This window comes from Helianthus annuus, chromosome 5 (assembly GCF_002127325.2).
Source record: "Helianthus annuus cultivar XRQ/B chromosome 5, HanXRQr2.0-SUNRISE, whole genome shotgun sequence".
Lineage (NCBI taxonomy): Eukaryota > Viridiplantae > Streptophyta > Magnoliopsida > Asterales > Asteraceae > Helianthus > Helianthus annuus.
In genome coordinates, this window is record NC_035437.2 from 158,069,264 (window position 1) to 158,075,263 (window position 6,000).

Here is a 6,000-nt window from a genome sequence, read left to right on the forward strand (position 1 = left end):
TAGTAGTAGGTGACACGTGGACGGTGAGGATGAGGATCTAAAGTTGTTTATCCATTTGGTGATCATGATTCGAAATTATTGATCTGGACTATAAATATAAAAAACCGGGAAAATTGATTAAAATATATTTAAAGGCTGTTAAATTTATCTAAAGATTTATTATTATGTGTTTAATGGTGACGTGGAAAGGAAAAGAGTAGTGTCATGGTGTGCCTATCCGCAGTTCCCACGCATTCTAATTTATCCTTTGGACGGATGCTCAGGCTGTGGGGGTGTGGTGGCGTTGGTTGGGGGCGGGGATACCCTTCAACGTCAGCTGCTTCACTTTGGGTTGGCGTTAGTTGGGGCGGGGCATGGCATTGTCCCTTTGGCGTGGGTATTTAGACTGGCATGAGGCGGGGCAGAGTGACTTAGCTGTCTTTGGTTGGCTGATTCAATATAGCTGGCTTTGGTTGGCTACTTTCAGAGCCGTCCCCAAAAACTATTGAAAAAATTTAGGCCTCGGGCGACGAAAAGAATTGGGCCCAAAATTATGGTTAAGGGTAATTGAATTACAAAAATAAAAACTTAGTGATGGAGCAAAGACTCAAACTTGAGACCTTTAAATTATTTTGAGATGGTTTTTGCCACTACACCACCAATTTTTTTTTTGTATAATAAACGGATGAATATACTAAATATATAATTTAATAAATATATACAAGCTTATAAAGACTTTTCGGGCCCTTTGAAATTTTGGGCATCGGGCGTCGGCACGGGTTTGCCGGGCCCAGAGCCGGCCCTGGCTACTTTAATTAAAAAAAATTCACATGGTTGGCCACATCACGCCACACCACACCCCTCATTTTTCACCATAAGGGTAGCGGTATGGTTTGTTTGAGTTAGGGTGTTTGAGTTTTCTCTACCCAATGATATAAAGCCATGTCAACTCCCCTCTTCACTCCACATTTTCTACTCAAACACTAGGTATGGTTCAAACACCCACTCAATTCAAAAATAAAAAAATTTGATTGGTTCTTCTCTCCTCTCTCCTCTCTCTCTCTCTCTCTCTCTCTCTCTCTCCTCTATCACTCCTTCTCCACCTTCAGTGAATAGTCATCGATTTCTCTCCCTCTCTCCTACTCAAACACCCTAACTCAAATACTAGGGGTGGTTCACCGATCGGTGAAACCATTCCCCGAGCTTGGTCCCCGCAACCATACCGCCCTCCCTAAGCTTGTGGATCTCACCCTTACCACGTGTCGAACAATATCCCAAACCTAAGCCTCTCCAGTCCTCATAGCCAGCCTTAGTGAGAAAATCATAGACGTAATCATATCATGGGAAAAATATCCACTTTAAAATTCATCTACCACCGTTAGATCCTCAATTTGATTCTCAAATGAGACTTACCTAGATTTATTGAGTTGCCTTCTTAACTGATCTATAGGCATAAGGCATTATTGTCTAGTGAGATAGATATGATCGGGTGATTTCGCTGATGGCACAAATGCATGATAGTACTCCAGTGGTTCGTCAGTGATCCAATATTCTCATTCAAAAAAAAAAAAAAAAATTCATCTACTGTTTCCTAAGAGTGTTTACGATGCGGTTTAAAAATGTAAAATTGTCTAGATTAATCATATGCTTAATTTCACGTTCGGCTTTTTTATCAACTTTTAGTAAGTCGTTTCAAAGTTTTAAACCGTGACAAAAAGTTTGGTTTATGGTTTCGAATTTCCCAAACAGTATAAAACGAACCAGACTATAAGATTTGAATATGTATATATATATTTTTTTATATATTTATACTACATATCTTTGATTATTCTTTTTTTAAAAACGAAAACCAACTAAACTTAATTTCATTTAATAACATACTTGCGAAGTTACATTAAAATAGAAGGTAGACGGGCAACAAGCTGCGCCACCACCCCTTTATGAATTGTAAATCCTAATCTACCAAAAAACAAAACCCTAATATGAATATTCATATTTTTGGTTTAATAAAAATAAAAATAAGAGTAAAATGTCCGGATAGTCCCTATGGTTTTGTAAAATAACACCTATAGTCCCCAACTTTTGGAAATTACACCGGTGCTCCCTGTGGTTTGACGAGATGTTTCTCGGATAGTCCCTGGAGTGGATGTCCGTTAGTTTTCTCCATTAAGTTCATCTGAAAATACTTATTTACCCCTCCCTTAAAAAAACAAATATGAATTATTAAAAGTGTGGGACCCACCTTATTTAATCATAGATTTGATTTCACGGTAGGTTTTTATATTAACTTTTGTTTGATCAGTTTCAAAGTTTTAAACCGTGACAAATAGTGTGGTTGTTTCAAATTTCTCAAACAATATAAAATCAAACCAGACCGTAAGATTTGAATATGTATATTTTTTATATATTTATACTGCATCTATTTGATTATTCATATTTTAGGTTTAATAAAAATAAAAATGAACTAATTCTGTTGGAGCATTAAGGGTTTTGATTTTGTTTTTATTTTCATTTTCAGTTAACAATATTCTTGCATTGCCCATGTCTTTGAAAAAAGGCATTAATAATTTGCTTTTGTATTATGATACTATATTAGTGTTCCTAGAGGTTGAAATGAGGAGAAAACAATCAACGGGAAAAATTTAACAAATTAGTTCAACAAAGGTTTATTTTAATCTATTTATCTACTTTGATGTAGTTTATGCATTCTCTACAATTTTTTCATTCTATATGGAATGCATTTTTGTTTTTATAAAAACTCAATAAGTTTAAACTATAAAATCAGAATGTTAGTATCGGTTCGGTTTTAATTTTTAACGGTTTGGTTTTGGTTTTCAGTAATAGAAAACTGTTACTAATGATTTGGTTCACGGCTTGTCCTAAAAACCGTTAAAAACCGTGAACACCTCTAATATTAACTATGCAGAGCTTGAACTCATACCACTTTGATGAAGATAACCACATGAAGAGCATCGGCAACATTTGATTAATACGTGATTTACAAATTACTTTTTCTTGTGTATTAGGTTTTCTTTTAACTAATACCTAGGGATATTCATGGTCCGGTTTGGACGGTTTTTAAGTAAAACCGTAAATCAAACCATTAGTAACGTTTTTTTTATTATCGAAACCAAAACCAAACCGTCGAATTTTAAAACCGTACCAAACCAAACCGTTATAAACGATGTGGTTTCGATTTGGTTTTACGGTTTAGGTTTTAGTGGCCTATATATACAAGATTGAATATTGATGATGTCTAGACAGTTAACATGATCAAGAGTCACTTAAACAAAACCACTTTAGATGTAGCACACAATAGCAACTGAAAATACATAATACATCAAAAAAACAAATGGGATAAGTATAAAACCAAATACATAAAACTTAAAAGATACCAATACAATGACATTTTGAGGTGAGATCGGTTGGAAATCGAACTATGAAATTCGTGCCTTTGAGGTAAAAAAGAAGCATGCAGCTGAACTTCAAATATGATTTTGCACATATTAATTATTTTAACTAAACTTAATATATAATATACAAATAATACAATATGTATAATATGAAATATACAAAATAATTAAAATATATTATTAAATCTTACAGTCCGGTACGGTTTTATACGATTGGTTTTTGGTATACACCGTAAACCAAACCGTTCGCTACGGTTTGAAAATTTTGAAACTGGCCGACCGAAAGGTGAGAAAAAAAACGACCACGGAACCAAACCAATGACCGGTTTGAACGATTTCACGATGTTAAACCAACTTTGAACACCCCTACTTAATACTTATACCAACTTAAATGCATCTCTAGCAAGAACCTAGAAACCATATTACATGGAGAAAGCACTAGAAATCATGGTTGTAAAACAAGGTTTCCAAGGCCGAGTACTCTCCGAGTAGTCGCTACAAGGTAGGCTGCCGAGGCGACTTTCTTCGACTCCGCCTAATTACTCGGAGTCGGTCAAACGCGGTCAAACCGGCCAGAATTGGATCTAGTAGGTCAACTCGGGCCTAGTTTGACTTAAATAATAATAAAACATAATTTCTATGCCTATTATATTAAAGAATGAATATCATTTTCACGTATTTTGTTATAAACTAGTAAATGAAGCCGCGCGTTGCAGCGGCGCTTTGAACATCGTTGTTAATCACATATATCCAAAATTAGGCGAGCGAAACACTTTAAAAGTTACTAATAAGTAATTTTACAATTTCTGGTTTAAACTTTATTTAAATAAAGTACCAAAACTTAAAATCCACATTGATTCATCACAAATGTTACAGTAGCACTTATGCAAAAATGAAAGTTCATGATCAAGATTTATACCTTGACTTTCACCCTCCTCAACTACATAGAGAAAGCATCATTCAAATTATCGTCCTCTCATTATTGTGTTACTCCCTTCTTTCTTCACATCCCACTCTGCAAGTTTGATATCATTATTATAACCATCACCGGGACACATTTGATCTATAAACATCTCCAGTTCCTTTTTGCCACTGATTCTGCCTTTGAAGCTAAAACATACAACATGACATTAAAGATGAATCGGAATACCTTAAAATGTTTTATAGAGTTCAAACAATAGATTGGTTATTAATAAATAATTAAATACACAATTGCATCCTACTTCTAATTGTCAAGTTGGAATGAAATTGTTTCGCCACTAAAAAGCAAATCGGATATCAACGAACTACACATACGTTACAACTCTAGTACTCCTATAGTCACGCAAAACAAAGATCTACAATAGTTCAATTGTTAATCAATCCACACAATCACATGCTTTGGTGTAATACGATGCAATTAATCGACAGAATATGTTAATCGTTAGCGAAATATAAGAGCGCATTGAAGAATCAACGAATCATTGATATTAATAAACTGAATGAAGATGGAGATACCTTAATCGCCGGAGATGGTGAGTAGGGTTCCGCGTTCCAATAGAATAATGTGGTGGCGATGGGGATACAATAACCGATCGGAATCGTAGTTCCAGTTTGCGACGTGACCCTAACTGTGCGGCCGTTGCAGGTAGTCGGGGACCTCGACTTGAAGCCAAATCGGTTGTAGGATACTGTACCACCGAATCGACATCACTGATGGAACGCTCATCCTCCGGACAGCGAGGTATGGATGTACCCGCCGGCGTATCGCGTGGTCTCCGCCGTAAGGATTGGTGGTCGGCCCGTAAGTATCTCTCTCTTTACAATACTCTCTTCTCTCTCTTACTCCCGTTTTTCCCTGCAAGTCACTCTCTTCCATAAAGTATACATGGCAAAACCGTAATTTACATCTTTATTTTGTCCAATAAGTTGACTGTTCCTAAGGATCAACATAAATTGTTATATATAGAAATATTAGTAAATTTATGTTATTTGACATATATTTAATCTCCAAAAAATAATTTCTTTGTAATTTTACATGTCCGAGTACTCCCCGAGTACTCTCCGCCTAGACCGAGTACTCTCAACTCCCCAGTCTACCGACTAGGGAGCACCTAGCGACTTTTGCAACCATGCTAGAAATTACACCCACAATGAGTTTTAGAGCAGGATATATATTCCTTTTATTATATATAGATGTTATTATTTAGCATTAATTTTATGTGAAATGAAAATAATAACATGCACCACCTTTTTGTTAACCTTGCTGCCATGTATGTAATTCCAGGAGGTCTCAAATACTAAATGCAAAGAAGGGTGATGTATGTATGTAGTGCCATAACAAGAAACGAAAAGATGTTCAGTCAAGTCATTTTCATCCCCATATATCTTCCTTCAACCCGGACATTTCCTTTGCTTAACTCTCTACCACTGATGGAATTCGTTACATCTCCCCACTCCAACAAAGAATGCTAACCTTCTTTGGAATCCAATTCCACTTATTCTAAAAAAAAAAAAAAAATCTACAAAAACTTAATCCAGTTATTCTAGAAATTAACTTTAACTAGAATTACGACCCGCCGCAATGCGGCGGGGATTCTTTAGTTATAACGAAGTCGATTTAGGACCC

The 6,000-nt window shown here is 35.8% G+C and overlaps 1 long non-coding RNA gene across 1 annotated transcript; it reads right to left on the bottom strand.

Moving 5' to 3' along the window:
* Positions 1-4,184: 4,184 nt before the first annotated feature.
* Positions 4,185-5,336, bottom strand: LOC110941714. The gene is made up of 2 exons (XR_002594383.2): positions 4,890-5,336; positions 4,185-4,502 (listed from the first exon to the last, which is right to left on the bottom strand). It is a non-coding gene; the product is annotated as an uncharacterized LOC110941714 (long non-coding RNA).
* Between the last annotated feature and the right edge of the window lie 664 nt (positions 5,337-6,000).